Source organism: Agelaius tricolor, unplaced genomic scaffold (genome assembly GCF_023055355.1).
Source record: "Agelaius tricolor isolate 1412-34295 unplaced genomic scaffold, bAgeTri1.0.p SCAF_1, whole genome shotgun sequence".
Classification (NCBI taxonomy): domain Eukaryota; kingdom Metazoa; phylum Chordata; class Aves; order Passeriformes; family Icteridae; genus Agelaius; species Agelaius tricolor.
The window spans coordinates 7632183-7657215 of NW_027269261.1; the positions used below are offsets into that span (position 1 = coordinate 7632183).

The window sequence follows — 25033 nt, forward strand, 5'->3', positions numbered from 1 at the left end:
CATAACAAGGTATTCAAATGGATGTGCTGTCATGCAGGGCACATATGTTAGAGAGCAGCCTCTCTGCTGTCACCACGCTGGCTGTTGAGATTTGAGAATGAAATAGCAGTCCTCGTGATGGCCTTCAGGGAAAAGAGGAGCACATCTGGTAGCCAGCTCATGAACCAGCATTTGAAGCACTCTGGGAGCAGACAGACAGTCTCAGCATTAACTGCTCATAGATTTTGTATCACCATTACGTGAAGTTTCTGAGCCTGCTTAAGATGGGCTTAGATCATCTGCTGGCACAGGCTGCAAGCACATTGATTTCTTACATTAATCTTTAAGCAGCAAAGCTTTTTATTTGATAGGCATGACTTAAGGCTGGTTTACCTGTGCTGTTCATGCTGCCTGGCTGACGTAATTGAGTACAAAGCACCCGAAGAGGCAAGAGAGATTAGATGCTTACAGTGATACCTTCCCAAATCCTCTGGAGCTGTGTGACTGCAGCTGGGGTGGAAGGGCTTTCCGAATTTTTTCACTTGACTTCTAATTCTGAGCTACATGTCTGAGCCTGGATCAGATGGAAATTGCCTCCTCCTCAGTTCAGCCTGCAGAAAGGGAGACAGAGCAGCTGTGATGCTCAGGCCTGAACTTTCCTGGCAGGTGAACCCTGCCAGCTTCTTGCTCAAGTGAGAGTAACAGGCTTCCCCTTCCCCCTGTAGCAACCTGCAGCTGGTGGGAAATATTAGCTTCCACTGTTTGCAAAAAAAATTCATGCCTGTCCCTGAATCTGCAGAGCCTCGTTTGAGTGGACTCTTGATTTAGCTGTAGCCCCTGCTACTTGTTCATTGCCTTTTCCTGGGAATGAATGCCCTCTCAGGATGTGTTTGCAGAAATGCATGTGTAAGTACCCTTCAACCCACTTCAATCAAACTGGGCTAGCAAAAACCTCCTACTTAATCCATTTAAGTCTGGCCCAGGGTGACCGAAGTAGCTGAGGGGGTGTCCACAGGAGCCGACTCTGCAGGCAGATCTCAAGAGGTGGGAATTTCCACAAGAAGTAGGACGGGCTGAGCAGGGGGAGTGGATCTGAATCAGCAGCTTCTCCCATCCCCTGGGCTGCAGGCAGAGGAGGACTCCAGCACATGGGCCTGCTGCTGGGCAGCCTGGCTGGCATAGCTTGGGAAGCTGCAGCGCAGGAGCAGTTTCCCCATTTACCCCTTCCCAGACTGACAGCAGCTGTGGCCAAGAATGCCCAGCAGAATCAAAACCCTGCAAGCTCCTCAAGCTCCCCTGTTCAAGTCTTTGTCCTTGGTCAAGGGCTGGTGAGGGTGGAGGTGCTAATTTGACCAAATTATGGTCAAATTAGCATCAAAATGGATGCTTGACATTTGTGTTGCCAGTTCCTGGAACAGCTGCAAGCACACGCATTCCTTGGATGTCTGCAGTATGGCAGCTTCTTCGAAGAGGTGTTTGATGCAGAGCTTGCGTAGTACTGGGCTCACAGACCCACACAAAGCAACACAAGAGCTGGGATCAGTGCTGGGAAAGGCTTCCTTACTTCCAACATACTGCTGCTGTTGAGCAGACAAGTCAAGACCCTTGTCATGGGGGTAGCAAGGATTTACCTGGCTCTTTAGTTGGCTTGGGTCTGCAGAGGAATTTTAACCTCAGAATCTCTAAGGTTATTGTTTTCAAAAGATTTGGATTAGATTAAAAATACGAAAGGAGACCTAGGTGGTGTTTAGGAGTGGGGGCAGGGAGAATATCTGCATAAATTCCATGGCATGGCTGTAATTTTGTGTTGAAGGGATAGCTCCTAACAAGATTTACAATGTGCCCTAACCATTGCATTCGTGCTGAGGTGTTTTTCTCTCTCCATTAGCAACTTTTACTGATCTCATTTTTTTTAATGAGTGGTGAGTAAGTCAAAGGTTGAAGTGATCTTCTTCCCTCAGGAATTACTGACAAAGTTCCCCTTTCTTTTACATGAGGCAGAAGTGTAGAGGTCGCACAGATACCAGAAACACTTATGCGAGGGACGTGAATGAGGAGGAAATACTCACTGCTCTCACTCTGTTAGGGCCTGGAGGAAGATGATGAGCCTTCAGGCAATTCCCAGCCTGCTACTGATCCTCCTGCTTTGTCTCCCTGCCTCTTACCCACTCCTGGCTGGGAGGGACAGGCAGTGGGAATGGGAGCTGCATGCTTCCTGATGAATCTGTGGCCAGATCTCTGTGTAAAAGATTCAGCCAGTCTGTGTCCCCTTTATGCAGCACAAAGAGATGAGGCAGGGCAGTGCAGTTGCTCATACATATTTCAAATATTTTCCTTTTTTTTTTTTTCCTTAGGGTTGTTTTCACTTTTAGTTTAAAACAGGGTAAAACTGGCTGTCCTAAAGCAAGCTCCTCTTCCATATAGTTTATTCTTGTTGATTTAAAAACAAGAATCATCAGAAAGATTTGCCAGTGTAGCATTTGCTATGCAACATTTACATGCAGCTGCTTTGAACTAAATTCCCAGCAGAAGTGAAAGGATTTTAAGGCTTCCAGATCTTAGCAGACTACTGGTTTTTTGCAGACAGAAATCTGCATCATATGTACTTCTCCAGAGATCCCTCCCAGCCAGCTAGGACTGTACTATCGTTTTTCTACCCCACTGAGGCACATTACCATCTTTTGGGAGGGGATCCTTCTGGACCTAGAAAGTTAATTAGTTTTGGTCGCAAATGTCTGCCACTGAAGTGACTGATAACTTTTTGGAGGGAAGGAAAACTCTTGTCACTAGAGTTGAAAACAGCAAAAGCCTGCAAATGTGTATATATATTTTGGTGCTTATTTCTCTTCTATGGGGCAACACTCTTCTCCATATGTGGGGAAAATTTTTCAACTGTTCTATTTCAGTTCTGGAATTGTAAGTTAAATGATAAATCTAATCTAATTACATAACTGGAATATGATCAGGAGTATTTTAAGGCCATTTGCAAATCAAATGCTGGTAATTTCAGGTAAGATAGTCTTGCCCTACTTTCCTGCAGCCTGGCCAGTTTCACAGAACCTGAGAATCCATTGACTCTGATAGATTGGGTTTTTTTTAAGGAAATGAAACCATGATTTAATCCAGGGCCAGAGCAGTAAACAAGTGGTTTGCTGTTTGGACATGTAAGGTAACTAACTCAACTAAGGGGATGCAGGTTGCCTTGAGGTGAGGTGAGGATGTCTCCTGTGTCCACTCAGGAACCTCCTCACTCCTTGGTGGAGATGACAACTTCAGCAAGAAGATGCTTTCCTCCTTAGGAGCAGCATCAGTTTGATGTCCCATAAATCTTGTTAGGTATTCTGTTCATTCTTCAGAGAGGTATCATGAGGGTTAATTATTTCTCTGCTCTGACTCAGACAGTGATTTTGTGCCAGAGGATTCTGGCAGTAAGTGTAATCCTAGTGATACCCTGAGTGAAGAAACCATTGTTAGCGATGTTGATGAGGAAGCGCTAATGGAAGCTGAACCAGAGCCTGATATAGAAACTGAGAGACCTAAGGCAAACAAAGGGAAGAGGTTGGAAACCTGGCTGTTTTCAGCCTTCCACAGCAGATCTGACAAAAAATAACCCTTTGTCTTCTTCCCCCTTGCACCTCCCCATCCAAAGCCAGGCTGCAGAGTGGCTCTCCTGGGGCTGAGCTGTGCTAGAGGGAGGGAGGAGCTGTGCTGCTCAAGTCCTGGTGCCTGGCATTCCCTAGGGAAGATGTGCAGCAAGGAGCAGGTTTCAAACAGAGTGTCTCCTCTGTGAAACTGGGTTGCCAGATGGGGGCTGAGGGCCTCGCTCTGCCCAGGCTCCAGCAAGGCATTGCTCCAGAGCCAGTTGGCACTGTGAATTATAAATACATTGGCCATGTTACTCTATTTAGGACCAGTGCTCTGGAGTTAGATGAATGCATGAATAAAACATATTTTCCACGCTGCTTTTCTCTCTCTCAGTATTTTATAAACTTGTGATAAAGACTGGGGATATTTACCTGCTTAGAACTGTGCTGAGAAGGGCTCCTTGCACCAGCACACAGACCTAAGCACAACTTAGTCCTTTAAGATTTTCCCTTGTCCCAAAGAGATTATTTTCCTCTCCTGGTCTCGTGTGGTTTCCAAGGCCCAGTTTAAACACATACAATGACATAGGATAGATAGCTATTTTCCATACATGGCCTTGTGTGGTTGTTCAGCAGGAAGCATTCATTGCTTTAAGACAGTACTGAAAGGAGTTCTGTTCTGCTCTCTGAAAGAGAAGCAGGCAGGATTATCTTGGGTCACATCTTTCTTCTATTAGTCAAATGGTGAAACCAGACATCTGAGTTAAGTCTGACCTTACCCTGTGGTTCCTGACAATCCCACAGCTTTCAGTTGTCCCTAGTTCATATGCAGGGTTCTTCAGTCCCCCTGGCAATCTGCATTCTTTTTCCTGGTATCTTGGGCCCTTGGGAGATCACAGCCTTGCCTTGGTTTCTATGTTGCCACTCCAATAATTCACTGCCTTAGTCTGGATCCCTCTGCTGAACAGGCTTAAAGGTGTTCCTGATCTTCTCTGACATTTCTTGGTGCTATTTAACCCATACAGTGTTCCTTCAACTTGCATCCTTCCTGGATGCCTCCAGGAGCAGCACAGCAGGCTCCAACATTTCCTGACACTGTGGCCCCTTATAGCAACCAGCAACTTACACATTTGTCATTCAGCTCACAATCTGCTTCACTCTTTCTGGCACCTCACAGTTGCTCTCTCATTCCCTAACATGCTATAGCCTTCTTCAGGCTTAGCAGCTGCTCCAAGAAGGTTCCTAAGTCTGAGGAGCTTTTTGCTGAAAGCATTTTCCAGATTCTCCCTTATGCTCTCTAGCAATGAATTTTTTTTTTCTGTTTTGTGATATAATGTGTTTTCCTTGGCATATTTCTAATTGCTCTTCATTTGACTTTATTGGTCACTGTTGTCCAGCATCATGTGTTATTCACCATAAAATAGGGACACTCTGACTGTGTTATTTCAAACATCCTTGTAGCTCTGCCCAGCAGCTGTAGCCTTTCTAGATGGGATGGCATTCAGTAACATTCCTTCCTGTTAGCTGACTGTCTTGTGTCCCCAGCAATTTTCAACCTTCTCTGGTTTTCCTCATCATCCTGAGGCTTGCATCTCACACCACTCTGAGGCCTTCTCAGACAAGTCTGCCATGAGGATGTGTCCTCTGGTTTTCTCTATCACCCAGGGATGTTTCTTGACATCCATATCTTATTCAGCTTCCCTTATGTCCCACAGCACTACCCAGGCTTTTCCTACATCCTCAGCAACTTCCATGGTGCTCTGATGTCCCCTGGCTGTTATCTGCCTCTCTTTGATCTTTCCCAGCTGAATCGCAGCACTCTCTTAATATCCCTCAATATATCCTCTATGATCTTCACAGACACCTCTGCCTTGCTAATGGTTATTTCCACATTCTTTTCTAAGTTGGACTCAAAACAGTTTCACTCATCTACAAATGTTTGCAATCATACAGCCAGAAAGGACTTTCTGGTAAAGCTGTAGTTCAAGCATTCCTTTAGTTTCTCTGACAGCATTTTCTTTAGGAAAATCCATAGCTGCCCTAAAGAATTTTGGGAACAGGAGATTGTCACTGCATTTGCAGGAATGTACAGGAGCAGTCTGAGGCTCCTTTACCAAAGGACTAAAATAAGATGAGGATTGTACCATGGTGAGCTTGCCCTGTGTGTAAAGACCCTGCAGCAATCTTGAAAATTTGATCCATAGCTTCCATAAGGAGAAGCAGTGCCTTTGCTTCACTTTGATAAAATCCATATCACTGTTCAATGCAAATTCACCTGGTAATATTAGCAATGTACTTGAAATATTTGGGTTCTGTGGAGGATTAAACTGTTGCTATTCTTACATTAGACATCTTTACTCATAATGACTAATAAGAAAATCCTGGGTTGGACATGAGGAAGCAATTTTTACTTGCTTGCTTGCAGGTCCCAAAAACCTGCTTGATGTTTTAAGTTTTCAAACAGAAAAAAGAAACAGATGCTGAAGTTTATGAAGCTATAGAATTTACTTTATTCTTGTATCACCTCTTGAAAATAAACAAGCATGAAATAATACAGATTACATTGCTCATTAGCTATTTATGTTGCACCATCATCAATCATCTGGTATAATGTAAGCCAACAGCATCCATTCTACATGGATACCATTATAGAGTGAATATTTCTCCTTCAAAAAAATTCCAGTGCTCAAGTATGTTTGTATACTTTCACTCTTTCCTTGTCCCCAGTGCTTTGATTGCAGTAAGAATCCTAAAATACATTTGTTCTTGTTGTCCTGCACCTATTCCTGGTTTCCACTTGCAAAAATTACAGAAAAACCCATGTGATATAAATCATACTGTAGTGCCTTCCAGTTTTATTTAGTTCCTTAGTCAACCATGCTTTTAGTTATCCCCAGCACTAGATGCCATGTTTAACAGTGCAAGGGCTACATGCTTATGTGCTTACTTTATTTCCTTTACTGCCCAAGTTCTAAAGCAGTCAACAGCACTTTAAAAATGGATTTATGACTGCTCACGTACCCCCGAACTGCAGGGGAGGGAGGATAAAAATGTTACTGACTACAGTGGGGGTCAATTTCTTTTTGCATGAAAGGGCTGTTTAGCAGAGGGGGAGGAAGGTGAACCTGGTGCCAGCTGGTTTTGCACTGGCCAAGTCCTGCCATCAAAACTGCACAGAGGCTGTGCTGACTTCACTCTGCAGCAGGGTCAGGTTAAACTTCCAGATGTGCACTTCTACAGACTCCTGCTCCTTCCCTTCCCTTCCCTTCTGCTCACTTCTGGGACAAGTGCAGGAACCATCTCAGCTGGCTGGACATTGTCACATGAAGGATGTGATGGTTGTGACCTCTCTGGAGAACGGAATTCAGCAAGTGATCCAAGTTCAGTCATGGCCTCACTGGGTATAAATGGTATTTTTTAACATGAAACCTGAGCTGGACCTGGCAGCTTTTAAAACTTGTAGATTTGGGATGAAAAGCAAACAAAAATATATTGAATGTAGTCTATATTACTTTTTCATCTGATGGATGCTTCTTTTATTGTTTTTCCTTGGTAGGAATTTCTGTGGTGTGAAGGATTTCCCTGTGGGTGCAGAGCTGGCATGAAGGGTCCTCTGGAGCTAATTTGGTCCAGTCTCCATTCCAAGTGAGGCCACTCCAAGATGAGGCTGCTCTCTGATGATCCTCCCCTGAGAGATGGCCCATGGTGAAGGTAAAACCTTCAAGTTTAGATTAGGAGAGCATTTCTTAAGCTACTCCTGAGCACAGATTGACCTCTCCTGAATCATTTGTCTTCCCAAGTTTCTTCTGAGTGCAGTAGTTCTGCCCAGACTAGGGACCAGCTTAAAATTCTGCTGATAGCAACAACTCAAATTCCTCCAAGGTGAGGGAGTGAGGATTGATCAGAGTTTACTTGTTTGATGTGTGAAGATCCTTTTCTTTGCCTTGGAAGAACTGCACTGCAGTGAGCAGTTACATGAGCTTGCATAAGTATTTAGAGCCAGTTCTCATGCCCACATCCTGCAGGAAATGAGCAGTGTCTAGTAAGGAGATCAATTACAATTGTTTATTTTGGGTTTTTTTTTACTATATATCTGTTTTTCTTTCTGAAATTTGCCTAACTTTATGGTTCATGCTTCTTAGTTAAGAAGGAAAATATTTTTTCTCTCTTAAAGTTTTAGACTCCTGGTGATTCTACATGAATCCTTTTCATTGGAAAGGATACCCTGAACTGTCTTTGCCCTAGCACTGGATAAGTATAAGAAAGAGAGAACTGAACAGAGGCATTGCAAGAATTAAGTTTTCTACTGTTTTTGCTTTGTAATTTGCCTCCTGGTTGATGTAGCAGCATCACCTCTAGCAGAACTTGCTCTCTCTTTAGCCTCTGTATTGATATTTCTCCCAATAAGTGAGGAATCTATTTTTGTGAGCATCTTGTGACAACCAGTGACATAAGCCACTGAACAGCTATTGAACAAATCCAGGCTAGATTCAGAATAGGAAATTAGAGGGTGAAGTCTCCACATCCAAATAGCAACAACAGATTCATCTGGACCAAATTTTTGTCCTTCAGCTTCTGCTTGGTGTGACAACTGCCCACTTAAAATAGCATTGAAATGAAAAAGAAAGGAAGCTGTGTCAGTACTTTCAGTCCCACTGAGGAAGGTGTTGGTTCACCCCTAATGCATAATGCACAGCCTCTCTCCAAAACACACATCCCATCAGTTCCCAGGACGTGCAGTGTTATAAAGCAGCTTGCAAAAGAAAAGGAAGAATAACTTCTCCAAAGGCAGCCAGAGAGAGAAGTCAGAGAGAGCTCTGGATATAATTACCTGAGCTGGAGTCCAGCCAGGAGAATGCTGAGCTAAGGAACAGTAAAGTCCTGACTCTGCACAAGGGATCCAGACAAATTTAAAAGAAACTGCAATAACAGAAGTGGGATTTGAGCATCTGGGAAGACGTTTGAGAGAGTGAATGAATACAAACTAAGGCCTCTAGGGAGTCTGATAGGAAACAAAAGGAGCAAAATGAAATACAGTGTTTAATGGTAATATATGTGGCACTGACTGTCTTACACTCAGGGCTACCTGATAAAACTCTTTCTTCTGCATGATCTGAGCTCTAATTTCTCTGAGTTCATTTACCTCTCTGCACAAGCCAGACTACATGAACATGGATGGAAATGAGACACTGTTGTGTTCTTAAATAGTGATGAATAAGAACTGAGTCAGATCTGACAAATATGTTAAATTTTTAACCAAATACCAGGTTAATTAGCCACCATCAGTGGAGAGTTTATGCAGGAAGAAGGATTTCCCTCTGTTGGGCTGCTCCCTAGCTAAGGAGGCCTGGTCTCTGGCCAGAAGTACTTTGCCTTTAATCCCCAATTTCTCAAAGGTTAGTTATTCTAACACTTGGCCACTGTTTCTTGACAGCATTGGTATCATACAAACATTTTAATTGTCCTTCACTTTTTCCTCTTATATAAACTTTCCTCTTCTACAAAGTCTTCACAGCTCCACAATCAGCCAACCTGACAGAAGGATGATAAGGGTCTGCTATTAACTACCTTTCATTTTAAGATTCTATTCTTGGGGTGATTGTTTTTGTATTTGTTGGGAGCTCAAAGCATACCCAGGCAGCTACCATTGCTCAGAGCATGCCCAAAGCTTTTTGGTCCTTCCAAACTGTTCCCATTCAGGTACCCCAAATGGTTTCTAAGGTTTGTTAAAGAGATGTGGTTTAAAAAGGAATGCAAATACAAAACTGGAGAGCTGATGGATGCAAGCAGGGAAGGTGGTCCAGAAGGCAATGGTAAAAAAAGAATAAAAATAAAAATGGAAGGGCTGGAGGGAAGGTAAAACATGAGGAAATCCAAGTGGGGTAGTGTCTGGAATCTGAAACTCTGCATTCTTTACACTGGCAGGTTTCTTCTTACTTTCCCTAAGCTGTTCCTTTTTTCACATTTTTTTTTCCTCCTGGCTCGTTTGTTTTATGCCAAGATGCTTATTTGTCTTTCCTGGCTTATTTGTAGTGCATCTGGATTTAGGCATCCTGATAAATCAGTTCCTCTGAAGACTGTGATCTAAAAATGAATGTTGAGTTGGATTTTGAGCTAATTTAAACTGATATACATCTGATGAAGTGAAGTTTAGCCATGTAAAATTCCACTGCTTGAGCAAATGCATAAACAATGAGCATTATTCCCCTTCAGTGTGTCAGAAAAAGATACTGTCTACTCCTTCCAAAAGGATTATTTTACATTTGAGACACGTCTCTATAAATGTCTGTATTTTGCAGTTTTGAAAATCTAAGCATGGAAATGTATTATGTTAAGACATTCCACGTGCTTCAAGGGATTGTCTTCTACTGAGCACATTATTTTTGAGAGGAGCTAAACCTTTCATTAGTTTTATCTGCCTGAATGTGTTGGCTTAATTGTGTGTTTTATTTGCTCTATAATATCATATGTGCTTACTATGCTTCAGCAGACAAACAGAAGCTGGGGTCAGAGTGCAGGCTCAGACAATAGTCTGCAATTTTCAATACCCTGCAGGATTTGGGATTTCATTAGTAATTTTTGGTTTTATTTTATTATTAAACACAGAATGAGAGAACCATTGAACTGATTCATCTTAGGCACTGTACTTATATGACTGGCTTGGAATTGAAAAAAAATATATTTTAGTGACAACTTTGCTTCTGATCTTAGGGAAAGCACTGATGGGAATTAGTTAGCTGCTGTGCCTTAAAAAAATAAGGCACATAATTAGAATTCAAATTTTAATCTTGCTGCCTTTGAAAGCGAAACAAAATCAGTAACAATCTAAAATCACGTCCCTTGCTCCTTTTCCCTTCAGTCAGAGGAAGATCCCCAGTGATGCCAAGAACATGACTCCATGTTGAGAGATGAGCTCTGGTGAATTTTGCTGCAGCAGCTACAGAAGTGGCTGCCTTGGCTGGAGGTCACTGCCACCCTGGCAACCTTGGCTGGAAAGAGCTGTCATACCTCAGTTTCCTCATGGAAAGCCTGATTGTCTGCTCACATTCACCTCAGCTGGATTTTTGGCTGGGTTTACACTGGTCTTTCTGCAGGGCTGGAAGCAGAGAGTTCTGCTGCATCAGGTGGAAAAGCCTTTTTCAGAAGGACAGGTTAGCTGAGGGTGCAGCTCTTGAGTGAGCCACAGCAATGCTCATCTGGCAGAGTGGTGTATGACAGCTGTGTGTCAACAACAATTAGACAAAAAAAATAAATTAAGGACTTCAGTGGCAAAATAAACAAAAATGTACCTGTATGGAAATAAGAGAAAGGCAAAATGCTTTGAGGTCCAAACATGGTGAGTAAAATGAATATCTCCTTTTCCAGCATTATATTTGTTGTCATATGCACGAGGGCCTCCACACCAGTGGTGCTTAGTCCTTTGGTTATCTCTGAAAACATGAAAATGACACTTGGAATGAAAGTGCAAGAACATTGTGGATCTGGATCTACCACCTGCCAATAGAGAAAAGAGCTACCAGCAACTTTCAACATTTGGAGTGGCATCCAGGCATGCCAGCCCTAACTAACTGTCTCTAGACCTACTGGAGACATGTTTGGACATCTAACTTCCTAATTAATTATTCACCTAAGTCCTAACCAGAAGCAAAACACATTTGTCCAGCAAACTGTGCAATCACTCTGGGAACTGCTGAGCTCCTGCCTTTTTGGTGTGCTGTTGAAAATCAAATTATATAGCTTGAGCAACAGAACTGTAATTAGGGTCAGTAGAAAACTGTGGGTAAGATAATATTATGGATTCTGCAATTTTTTGTCATGTTGCTCCAAAATATGCCAGAAACCAGAAGTTTTATCGCTCGACAGTGCATTAACACTGTCAGTGAAACATCCTCTGCTTCCTGATGTGGAACTGGCCCTTCTGTGAGCCTGTTGCCAAGGCTGGCCTCAATTTACAATAATTCACAACTGTGTTCCTCCTGGAGTGGATGGCAAAGCTCTTTGTTAACTCCTGTAAGAACTGGACAGGTCTAGGCAGGGAAAATAGGGAGGGATAAGGAAGATGATAGAGCAGAACTGAGGAGAAAAGAAAGCAGGCTATGGTGTTTCATCATAATCTCCCCAGTAATCACTGGCTCTCATACTGACACCACCAGGAGGCTTTTTCATGGATTAAAATTACTTTGTAACCAAAAGTTAATCAGTTCTTATTTTCCTGTTCTCCATCACACTCAGAAAATCTCTGCTCCAGGCTACTGCTGCTCCTGCCTCTGGGCCCTTAAGCTCCTCCTTTTTCTCCTTATATTTTCTTTTCCTAACCCCTCATCCTTCCTGCACATCTTTATTCCAGCTGTTTCCAGATCTTGCCTCTTGGGGGGCTCCATTCTCTCCACTTGCACCATTCCAACCCCCAAAATAATCAGCTGTGGGCAGGCTAACTCTGACTGATGTGTCATTGTTGGCCCTTTCAGCCAGGAGAATACACCTCTTGAGATCATTCCTTCAGGATGTCAGCAAATTCAGGCAAACTTTACAAGGCTGATATCATAATTGGAAGGCTGCCTAGGATCAGTTTTTATAGAAAAAAATATTTATATATATATATATATATATATATATATATATATATGTTTTAACTCTTGTGACTATAGTGGTGGTCTGAAGATGTAATACAGGGTCAAATAATTATTAAGATAATGCAAGATCCAGGCTCAAGCTTCATTCCTTGTGACAGGAGAGGGAAATAAAAATGAAGAAGGAAAAAAAAAAAGAGCTAATTGTGGAAAAGAAGCACAGAAACAGAAGAGGTGGAAAGGAAAAGAGTGATGAAGAAATATAGAATGCTTTCATTTTTTGTTGAAAAAGTGTGAAAAAAAAAAATAAAACCCCAAGAAGCAAATAAAAAATAAAAGGAAGAAGAGTAGGAAGAACAGCGAGATAAACTGGGGGTTGGTTGAATTCTATTTGAGCACTGCAGTGAAAAGTTCCAGCTATGGAATTACAGTCCAGATTCTTTAGATGCTGAAGCAGCCCATGAACAGCCTGGATCTCTGACTTAGGGACTACCACTGCCCAAACACTTCCCAAGAATAAAAGGCTGAAGTAACTGTGGAGCACGGGAGGACTTGGAGGGACCTCTGCATGAGGTGTAAGAAATGGACTGGATAAAAATGGAAGTGCTCAGAGCAGATGAGCTCCAATTGTTGTATTCCTGTACTTCCTGCTTTCTGAAGGCATCACAAGTTCCCTTCACACTCCTTCATGTGTGTGTGCATATATATACACAAACACACACCTATTGAAGAATTTCTTAGCTTTCTAAGGAAGGAAAGTTGGTTTCTTTGCACACGTTGCTACATTCAGTTCCATTTGTTTCCTTGGAAGGAATACCAGACCCACAGATTGAAGCAGAGGTTCATGGACAACTCTCACTGTGCAGTAGTGTATCATCCCTGTGCAGGCTGCAAGGAGAAAAGGCATAATTATTTTTTTTAGTAGATCTCAGTAGGAAAAATAGAAAAATATGCAAGTCAGAAATTTTGGGATCTATTCCAGATTCTGGGAGGAACCCATCTAAGCAGTGTCAGCTCTTAACACAACTCTGAAGTGTTCAACTCCTACTTACTCTAGCTTTTCCTTCTTACACTCCCAATTTAGCCCTTTTAGCCTTACATCTCCTTGTCTCCATCCCTGTTTTTCAGTCTCCTTTCAGCTTCAAGTTTTAGTCCCCACCATTGCCATATCCTACCTGCCAGGAATTCTAGACTTAAATAGAAATAATGAATGTACAACCTTTGGGTTGATCAGATTATTTCTCCCTGAGGAAGATAATACACCTATCCACAAGCAAATTTTCAGAAGAGAGAGTGAAGAGAGGTCTTCTTCTAGACCTTATCCTAGGCTCCCTTGCTTCAAGCTCTGTGGTACTCCAGGTACCTCAAAAATCTTGTCACAGGGCTGCTCCCCCTGCATTTCCACCCTGCTCTCTGTCACAGCACACAAGTTTAATCCAAGCCTGCCCATTCTCTACTGAATGACTGAAAAGCAATTGGCAGAGGTTTGCTCTAACTGAGAGGCTTCTGAAAGGAAAAGTAAAAGTACTGGATATCAGTATCTGTGATCCACCCCTCCTTCAGGGTAAGGATGGCCTGGGATCACTACAGGGAAGGATGTGAATGTTTTTAAGGCAATACAGTATCCTTCATTTTTGCTTGGGTTAGATTTATTCCAAAGAATTGAGATGAGTTGGATACCCAGCAGTGTAACTTTCAGCTGTCATCATTAGTACTTGCTACTGTTGGAATACTGTAATTCAGCAAGAAAACAGTGAATTAAATGGAGAGTGTTAAAACCTCAGCTATGGGAAGCCTTATCTTTATTATCCATAATGTCACAACCTCCTGGATGAAATAGCCACATCTGCTTTGAAAATTGCAACCAACGACCTCAGTTCACATTAAACACATTTACAGGCTCTCAGACTTCCTGGGATGGGGAAATTATCACCATGAAGGCAGAAATGGAGACACAGAGGCATCACAGGGTGGTTTCAGAGTGCCACAGGGGACAGGAGGGAAAACCAGATCCCACATTAACTTCAATTCCTGTTGTATCCTAAATATCATCATTCCCTCCCCATGGTGTCAATGGATTCAAGGAATCCCCAGTGCCTGAGGCACAGTGAGTGCACTCCAGGTGTGCCATGAAAGGCAGGAATCACTGAGATGGTTTTGTGCTCTATGCCAGAGAGACACAAGCAGCTCTTTCCCCAAAGCTGTTTGCTGTTTTATCAATTATGCCAACAGTTCATTCATGACAGGGCCCGACCTACTCAAAAATCCTTATGACTTGCAGGATCATGGCTTGAGAAATGATGTTAAAAATTAAAGCATGAAAGTTTTTTGCTGACTCCACTATGCCAGCTTATTTATCATTTAGCACATGACCAGGGCTGTCACTGATTTACATCTGAAACAGGAGAGGTTTTTCTCCTCAGCTCCTGATGTCCCAAGGCTATGCATGTGTACATAAACCATATGTAAAAGAGAGGAGCTCTGTTTTCCAAGTGTGAGAAGGAAATTGTTCTGCTGTGAGACATAGGTCATCCCTTTGCCTTTGTTCCCAAACATGGTAAAGAGCAATAAAGCTGTTTGTGGACTAGAATGTGACGTGGAGTAAGAACACACAGTCCCCATTTTTCCTGCCTGTATGTATATAACAATGTCAGTGTGGGCATCCAGAGAATGAATGGTTATGAAATACTGCTCAGCAGCAATGTATAAAAGGTAAATGACACACAGCAAAGGAATCTCCCTTCAAATCACATAGCACATGAAACCATTTTGGTCTGTGACAGCTACACCACTAGATTTTTTCCATGTTTATCCAAAGTAGCTTAGTAAGCATAACATGCATGCCATTCACTAAGTCTGTGCACCAAAATACAGAGTATGATGACCCCAAGCAATGTCTCCAGTGCTTGTAAACTTGTCAGAAAGGAGGACTGGCTGCTGCTACCTCTGTAAAGTATCTATTTCATTTAATTTTGGTGAGAGAAGTGACAAAAATAGCTCTTGTTCTACTACAGCTATTCAACTGTTATTTCAGTGAAATTACACCTGTGTAGATTTCTTAGAAGTAGGAGTTGTGCACATGTTCTGTGAGCTAATGAGACTTCAGAAAAGGTTGTCAAGAATGGCACAAGACATATCTATTATTTTTGATTTAGAATGAACCCATTTATCTTTTCTCTTTGCTAAAAAGGGCAATTTCAGGGTTTTTCTGGTGGCTGAAAGAAAAAAGCAATGCTAGATGCAGGCTTCCTTCTGTCCCATATGTCTTAAGTGTACAAAGCTTTTTTTAGAGAATAGCTTTCTTTCAGGGTAAACCAGTTCTTACTAAAAATAATTCTTATGAGATCAGATAAAATGAGAGGAATGTTGTTGGCAGATCCTGATGCCTTATTTACAAAAAAAAAAAAAAAAGGCTAAATCAGCCTAATCCAGGCCTGTAATACAAGGAGAGAACCTTCCCTGTTCCCCAGGGCTGTGGTTGACAGCTCCAGAGCTATTTTGGTGGCTGTGGTCAGAGGATGCAAAGTGCTGGGACAGTCCTCTCCACCAGCCTGCCTTAACCCCTGGGCATGCCCCAGAGAGCCACTCACAGCCCCATGCTGAGGCTTTTGGAAAGGCACAAGGACAAGCTCCGTGCCCAGCTGGGGGCCTGCAAACACAAAGCACAAGAGCATCTCTTAGATTGGTCACACCTTCCTTGATATGCATCTGTTTAATGAGAAATATTCAGGTCTGGCTGGGACAGAGCTTGAAATACAGCAAGGACCTGGTGATTCTCTCTCCAGCAGGTCTTGAGATCACACCCAGTGTGACAGTAAAACTTGCATGGGTTTTGGTGTCACTGTGCTCTTGGCTTTGGACTTCACATTTCTGCCTCCTCTTCTTTCATACCAATGTCTTCTCTCAAGCCTTTAGGACTGAGCAGTGCCATATCCCTGCTAATTTCTGGTGTTGTGTATAATTTTCCATCTTTTTAGCCCATTTTGGAGGTAGACAGCAAACCCCTGAGGCAGGGACTTGCGTCATCTATTAAAAAAACGCTCAGTAATTATTTATGATTCATTTGTTGCAGCATTTGTGTACATTATTTAATAACAGATATGGACCATAAGTGTTGAGCAGACAAAAAGATTCATGTTGTCAGGCAGACTGAATGTGATTTTGCAGACTTCACATGTTGTCAAATACCTACATCAGTAGACAAACTTACTGCACGTCTAAATTCAAATCAAGCCAAAGCAAACCAGTTGCCTTTTCTGTGAATTGGTTATCCACAGTTACTTAAACTGACATGAAACTGTTTGGCCTGGTTTTACATGTGGCTTTACTCTTTGTTTAAGAGCAAAACAGAAAGGTCTGGGATGGGTTGGGGTCTTTTTTCTTCAAATAAAGCATTTCCTTGTAAAGAATTCAATAACTGAATGTGTTAAAAAAGTGTCCCTCAAACAGGTTAATTTTATTTTCGCACTAGAAGAATGCCAGGATCCAGTTGTTCATTTATAATTCAGCACTAAGCTAAAGAAACAAGAGCAGAAAATACATTGTTGTAAATCATGCTTGCAGCCACAGAACAGTGAATTGCAGAGCAGCCATTTTAGTTTTTGGTTGCTTTAGACCCTTTCCACATAATGAAGCCTGTTAAATGAATCCTTATGGGAATTGTTCCCAAGGTTTGTGTTTTGTACATGAAATTCCAAATACAAGAGTTGAATTTTGTGAAGTAAATGGTCTGTGTTCTGTAAAAATTGGTCCAAGGTACTTTTTTTTGGGAAAGGCTTCTTGCTTTCTAGATATAACAACAGCTTTATCCTTTTTAGTAAAATGTAAACCAAATGGCTCTGGAAAAAAAAATATTTCAGTGGAATTATTTCTGTCAGAGGGAATAAAGGTGGCAACTGCAAATCCTGGTGTATTTTACTCAGAAGAATTCCTAGATTGTCTATAGCTAAATACATGGACCAGATCCTCCTTTCTCCTCTATTGTGGAAATCTCAGAAAGAAAACTGTTGCTCTTTCACTTCAGTCTTCAAAGTGAAGCTCTAACAGGGGATGGAGTAGAGGCTTTACTCAGTAAATGTGTGTAATTCTAGCCCACTTTTTTATCTTAATGCTTTTTTGATGAAATTATCACACTCTCTCTTCTGAAAATTTTCTTGTGGATAGATGTATTATTTTTCTCAGTGAGAAATAATCCAGGTGTCCAATCAACCCAAAGGTTGTACATTCATTATTTCTATTTAAGTCAATTAGAACAGTGCAGATGTCTCTTCTATTTGATGATTTGCTTCCAGAGAAAGACTAGAGAATTAATTAAAATACACAATCTAATTGAATGGAAAATCATAAGATTTTGTTTCTAGGAAACAACTTGTGAGTACAGGGGATCTAAAGTTGTGCATTTATATCTAAGTAGAGAACATATCATCTCCAGCCACCAAAGTTTGACTCTGAGGTCAGTTTTCAGACTTCAAGTCTAATTTAGTTTCAGAGTGGAGCTTAAGGTTCCCAACATCCAGAGACCTGGGTGGGGGCGTAGGGGGGAAACATGTGATTTTGGTTTCAGTTAATTTCAGATTTATTTCTGTTTAGCAGATCAGTTTTCTCTTTCTAAAAGTGTTTTCATTTTGGCAGACTCCTCAAATGAAAGGCTTATTTCCGAGATCTTTCCTGTGGAGTAACTGCTGCTGCTGCTGCTGCTGAGAGGTGAAGGGAGACATACACAGTGCTGAAGGGAACGTATGGAAGTGTCATGGCAATGAGAGGCACGGAGCCAAAGGCTGCCATTATCTTTCCTTCCATCCCAGAGGAGCTAAGCAGGCAGTGCAGAGGGAGAACATGGCATTAGCAGATCCATCCTCCAGCCCTTTGGGTGCTGCCAGCCAGGTATTCTGAATGTGGACTGTGATTTGTGTCTCACGTGGTCACAGCTTCCAAGCCTTCCCTTTTCCTTGCACAAAGATTCCCAGTAAGCTTTGTAAAGGCATGGGGATTCTTCAGCATTTATTTCCTCTGTGCTAAAGACAGCAGAAACCAGAATTCTGCACAATACTCCCATTTGGACAAACCCACTGTAAAGAATCTGTCTTTTGAAGGGAATATTCAGCAGTCTTGGCATTTTGATGGATTATGGAAGATCTCTGTTTCCAACTAAGCATTTCTGTCTTTCCCTACTAATGACCACCCTTCTGCAATTACTCCATAGCTTCTATACCCACCTGTCACAGCCATAATAATGAATTTAACATTAAAAAAGATTTTTTCTTTACAGAATAAAGGAGAAGAGACAATGAAGATAAAATCTTGGGTGCTTAGGACGAACTTTTTAAATTGCCTTGTAGATTAACAGGATTGTCTCTGCTGCTACATTTAAGTCCCCTGACTACACTTGGACAAGCCTTTCCCTGGTTCTTACAACCAGCCAGAACTCCTTGGTTCAGTTGCTGTAAGAATGCAGTAGCTGGAGAAGAATCATTAAACAAGTGAGGTCAGCATCTCAGGAGATCCTCTCTGCAGAACTTTGTAGGTAAAACCTCAGCTATGGAAAATTCTCAGCTTTTGAGGAAAACCTGTTGTGAAGGATTTCACAAAAGTACACACAGCAGGATGTAGGAAGAGAAACACATTTTTGGCTGCTTGAGAGCCCTCACAGAAACCAGTAAGATGTCCAAAAGGTCTGAGAATTTGAGGGAGAAATGCTTGTGAAGCTGAGCAATTTTGTGAATTGCAGCTGGCTTCACAGAATTCTTAGATGAGGCACAAAAATGCAAGGCAGTCTCTTGTGTGCTTATTTAATGTAATTAATTAATGCATTTTGAACCACTTTTTTTTGGTGCAAAGGGATCTTAATTATAGCATAAAATTCAGCTGTAATTGATGTAAAAGATCTTCATGTAAATGAAAAGATGAGCTGCTGTGTTTGAAACTGGAGGGAAGAAGAAATGCCCTGTTGTAAGGTCACAGTTTATGTGGGTCTGAGTCTCAGCTGATTTGTGTTAAAGGTTAACTGACACAGAGAGGACATGCTCAGGTACTTGTGTAGCACATGAACCAGCATTGCTGTCCTGGGTGAGGCTGTAATGCACTGATAATGAGGGTGACTTGCTTATTTCTGTGACTTAAAAGATCCATTCTAAAAATTGCCTGAAAGTGCTACAAATGAAGAGGTTCATAGAGAAAGCTTGTGGATTTAGCTGTGCTCAAGAAGGACTCCTGTGTCCAAGACCTTCCTGCAGCCTACACCAGACTGATCTTCCCAAAAAAATCAACAGCTTTGGGCTTTCCTCAGTGACCTGAATGTAAGTGGAAGCAAGAGCACTTCTTTCTTATTTAATTTAATATGAATGCAACCAGAATTTATTTACTGGGATGAAATTTCCTACATCTCTGTAGAAGTCACAGACCAGGATTCCAAAGCAATGCTTCCAGTCCCATTTTGTTCAGGTTCAAAGGCATCACTTCTTGTGGTGTGCTTTGACCTAACATCATCTGAGTCATGCATGAAATCCCCCTGGGATTCCCTGGGCTCTGGTTCATCTTCTGAGCTTTACCTAACTGCTCTCCCTTCCCAAGCAAATCCTGCAGCAGCTTCCAGCCTGCTCTGAGTTACCTGAAAGGACCATTATGAGACAGGAATCCCTGTGCTTTGCTGGGACAGGAGGCACATATCTGCTTTCAGCTGTCCTCTGGACACTCTATCTGTTCCAGATTATGGAGAAGAATGTGAAGTTCATGATGGTTATTGTCAAATGAATCTTGTCATGTGTTTGCTTTAAAACTCCTTTTGAGTTTTTCTGATGAAGTTGAGATGGAGGGCCAATGCAGAGCAGCTTTATCAGAGTAACTGGCCTCCTTTGGTTTTAAAGCCAAAATTAAACTGATAAATGCAAAGCCCACCTCTACAATGGCAGACTGACTTTGGTTATATTTATTATATTATATTTTCTCTGGATTTGGTTTAGAGTAATGTTGTTATGTTTAGAGTAATGTCTATGAAACATGATTATATGGTAATTCCTAAAAAAAAATTCATTCCCTGCCTTTGTAGATCAATGACTTGTTCTTTTCTCAGGAAAAATGCTGAAGAATTCATACAGGGTTTTATCAATTTTTTAGCATTGTAACCTCACCACCTTCTTGCTGAAGCCCCATTTCATTTCCTGCTCTTGTTCTCAGCCATTGCTCCAAAGGAGCACACGAGGATTGCCCTTGCTGCTGGGTTCTAGGAACAGGTTGGCAACATTGCATAGATTCCCATTCAGTTATGCATTTTTCACCTTATGCATTTTCCACTTCTCGTGGAAAGAGATAGCATCTTATCTTTCTAGCATTTTTATCTGAACATGTCTTTACCAACACATCAGCTCATATTTGTAGAATCACAGAATCCTAGGATGGCTTGAGTTGGAAGAGACCTTGAAGACCATCTAGTTCCTTAGGCAGGGACGCCTTCCACTGCAGCAGATTGCTCAAAGGCCTACCTAAACTGGCCTTGAACACTTCCAGGGATGGATGCCAAGATCCAGGACCTTACACTTGGCCTTGTTGAGCTTTATAAAATTCACGTGGGCCCAACCCTGTCAAGGTCCCTGTGGTGTCCCTTCTGCCCAGCACCTTGACAGCACCACTCAGCCCGTGTCCCCAGCAAACACACTGAGGGTGCACTCCATCCACAGTCCCTGTCCCTGATGGAGGTGTTAGACAGCAGCAGGCCCCACAGTGACCCCTGAGGAGCACCACTCACCGCTGGTTTCCTCCTGGACACTGAGCTGCTGACCACAGCTCTTGCAGAGTGACCATCCAGCCAATTCCTTATCCACCAACTGCCAGCTTCACCAGATTGCCATGATTTCTCAAATGGGATGGATAGGGGCTCAGCCACTTCATCCACTGGTGCCCTCAGGACCTATGCATCTCATGCATCTCCTCGGGTTCCATGGATTTTACACCTTCACACTCCTTAGATGCTCTGGTGTCTGTTCTTCCCTTACACTGTGTGGTTCTTCATTCCCCCAGTCACTGCCTTTGCCTTCTGTGACTTGGCTGATGTGGCTGGAGCCCCTGCAGGTGAAAATGGAGGCAAAACCATCATTGAGATCTCACCCTTCTCCATGTCCCACCTGGGTAACCAGCTCTTCCATTTCCTTCTGAAGATGGCCTACATTTTCCTTGTTTTTTCTTTTATCATCAATGTACCTGTAGAAGCCTTTTTTGTTCTCCTTGATGTCCCTGGCCAGGTTTAATTCCATCAGGGTTTTGGCTTTCATAATCTGATCCCTGGATACAATTCTGCCTGTATTCCTCTCAGGCTACCTGTTCATCTGTTCCTGCTTCAATCCTCTGTAGACTTCCTTTTTCTGTTTGATTTTGTCCAGGAGCTCTTGGAGGATTTTATTGATGATTTTATGAATATACCAACCCTATCAGGTGCTAATGGTTATGGCTGCTACCAGTTTAGGATGATTCTAAACCATGAACAGGTAAGCAGTGGAAGGGTTTTATTTCTTTGTGGATGTGCCAATACCCTAGTACAGTTGTTTTAATAATAATAATAATTTAAAACATTGCAAAGCTGGCATTTCCCCTTCACCCACTGGTGTAGTCACAGCAGGATGAATGGATCATTGTTAGAAGAGCCATTTCCCTGCACAAAGCAAGCTCTATTCACAATTGGAAGTTTAGAAATGTTCAACCAATCATGACAATTAAATAAAATTATTGTCTGAGAATCTCTTAGGGTTACAAATCATGATGTCTCCAGTTGGTGCTACCTGTGCTTTGTTAGAAATCCACAGAATCTTTAAGACTGACAACAACTTTAGTGGGAACAGTCTCTTGAAATATGATTTCTCTTTCCATGTTCAGAAGCAAAGACCAGTTGTGTGTACCTTGAATAAAGAATAATTTTGTGCCCTTGTCCCCAGGACTAGAGACATGGGAGGGAGCCTAGAACAGAACCACAAAGTATCAGTGGAAGCCTTTGAGAAAGTGAGCTATGGGAGCAATGAAAAATTTTGTTTGGTGACAGAGAGCAGTTGATATTTTTGGGATAGTTGATGTCTGAAGAAATCTGTGGTAAAATTTACAGCTATTTAGAAGAGAAAAAAATCAGGGAAGGTAGAATTTATCTGGACACAGTAAGCCTAAGAGAAACAAGAGAAGTTTTACAAAGAAGAACTTCTGACAGTAAAATGTATTCCAGATAGCAGAAGGTTGTTTTTTGAAAACTCTGACAAAAGCCTGGTGGGGAATATTATTGGTCTTTTCCTACCTCTACTTAATTACACTCTCCAGAAGATGAATTCTTCTTATTAACAGTAAGAAAGGCCAGCATTCAGCAAGGATTTGAATGTAGAGTCTCCAGCGGTAGTGTTTAATGAGTGTATTCTTGGAAAGCACTCAGTTGACCGTGTAGTAGCTGAATTCCTGACTGCAGCACTCCAGGCAGTGTCAAACACTCAGGATGAGTTGTTTAGAAATAAACCTGTGACACAGGAAATAGGCTACGAGGTGGTTCTGTGCTGTCTGAGGGTGGAAGGAGCTGGAGAAAATCCATCACTGTTTATGTGGTTGTATTTGTGACACATGGGAGCTGAACTAACAGAGGAAGTGGAGAATAAATAAATACTCAGCAGAGAGTGATTATGGTTGAGATCCCTAGTCCTGTGAGCATGACTTAGGGCCAGTTGCAAGGAATTCCTTCTCATTGATTTTACAGAGTATATCTACATTCTGAAACAGTTTCTAGCTAGTTATAGTAATAATAATGGCATGTGTTAATGTTGTAATCTCTTAAGAGCTCATTTCTTCACATGTCTTTTTATAGAAACATTAATTCTTTTGGCAAAAAAAATTTGTGATGTTCTTTCTAAAATACTGAGGAAGAATATTTTTGCAACTGCTGCTTTGTATATTTTGGGTCTCATGCATGATTTATCACTTACTAAATTTGAAATCCAAATTATGGAACTGGCTATAGCTATTGCCAGAAAGCAGAATCTGCAGTGCTGGAAAAGGACTAAAAAGGTTATCATCTGACTAAGCTGCAACCTTTCTTGGAACAATATTTGTATTGTAGGTTACTAACAGCTTTGCAATCCACAGGTGCTCACTCACAATAGCAAAAGTGTGGTAATTCATCTATAATCAGGACATTATTTTTACTGCAAGTTATTCTGACTTTGCAGTCAATGGAAACTAACCAGCTATAGTAAAAGTGTTGTCATTCATCTATAACTGGGACAGTACTTCCATGGTAAGTTATTCCAACTTTGTAGTGAATGAAAACTTACCAGCAATAGCAAGTGTGTTGTCATTCATCTAAAATAGAAGGGAGGAGAAAGGAGAAAGATGGACAAAATGCAGAGCAATGTATTTGCAAACGAGTGTGAGTAAAATAACCCCAGGGTACTGCAAGGTAATGTGAAGTTGGTGAAATTCAGTACAGCTGAAAGGCTGCAGCATTTCCTTTGGCATCTGCCTGCCTGATCTCAGACAGGATGAAGGGGTTCAGTGCAGTGAACATGCTCTGGTGAAGTCAAAGCTCAGCTGGGGTTGCAGAAGCTGCTTGCAGAGCTCAGTGCACTTTAAGTTAGGGTAAGGAAGATAAGTAATACCTGAGTATTTTAAAGCTGGCTTGGACATGGGAGATTGCAGAGTAGACATCCCATACATAGCTCTTCTAGGCAAGAAGCCTGCCCTTTTTTGTGCTGCAAGAGCACTGTAGGCACTTACCAATCATTAATAATAACTAATTAATAATGGTCCGAATGCTTGGCTGTGATTGAGGGCCTCAGAGAACAGCTCATCTAGAGTTGTAAGAAAAGATGGCTCAAAACAATCTTAACCAAATCCTGGGCCAGCTTTGTGCCTTGACTTTGCTCCAGCAAAAGATAAAGCAGCAGAGTACAATTTGTTCTAAGACATTAGCAAGGGAGAGAGAAGGACATAATGAATACATTTTATTGGTAATGCACAAGAAGAATGCAGAGTGGTGGCAAACAAGACTATTAGGGGATAAGAGTATAAAATTAGATGGAAAGGAAGAGATGAGATTGGTCAATTCCACTGGTCCTAAATCAACATTTCATCTCAGAAACCACAAAAGTCAGCAGCTGAGTGGAGGCGAATGAAAGACTAGGGTCAAAACAACAATCATAATTTATCTGAGTGTCAGAAAAGCATTTTTACACTAAGTACACAACACATCGATTTACACTTGATAGACAGTACTTACACAAAAAGAGACTTCAACCCTCCCTGAATAGCCTGCAGCACAACACAAATTCTTTTCATGGTAAACCTAGGGGGGAAAAACAATCCCTTTTTATACAAGGAATTTTCACTTAAGTATTTGAGTCTACTGGGAACAGCCTGAAAGACACATGCCATGCTCCCCACTCACATCTCCAGAGGCTGGTGGTTTGATGTGCTGATGCTATTTGATAGTGTGGGGGGCACTTTTAGGAACCTTGGTGGAAAGAAGCACAGCAGAAAGCTTCAGCTGCTGTTTTCATTCCTCTTTGGAGGTGCCTGATGGAAGATCTAGGAGTTGTTTACTTGGACAACAAGGAGCAGGGTATGCTGGTAGGAAGACCAAGTTTCACCCTAGGGAGTCAAAGGACTGTGTTTGATAGCAAAAGATTTGCTTCCTTTGCTGGTGATGTTGTTTTTGCCTTTTTTACAGCAGAATAAAAATATTATTCCTTTAAGAAAAGACCTTCTTGGCTATTGTTGTTGTTATCTGCTGAGTCATGCCAATAATTGTTTATTTTAGCATTCCTAGAGAATTTTAGAGATAGTTTACTTCCCCTTCCCCAGAAGGCAGTTAGGAAAAACTGTGTAATTTCATAAATAAAATAAAACTAAGGAGTTTTTAGTTGAAAGCATTTCCTTTAATGGTCT

General features: G+C 41.7%; 1 long non-coding RNA gene across 2 annotated transcripts in view; it reads left to right on the forward strand.

The window, feature by feature from the left end:
* Positions 1-25003, forward strand: part of LOC139587521 (uncharacterized) — a 30471-nt gene extending 5468 nt beyond the window's left edge. Inside the window, exons 2-4 of one of the 2 annotated variants that reach the window (XR_011678421.1) lie at positions 7120-7274; positions 17765-18016; positions 18402-25003. This is a non-coding gene — a long non-coding RNA (uncharacterized lncRNA). The remainder of the gene's footprint in view (positions 1-7119; positions 7275-17764; positions 18017-18401) is intronic. The other variant, XR_011678427.1, reaches the window with a different exon arrangement.
* The last annotated feature ends 30 nt before the right edge of the window (positions 25004-25033 follow it).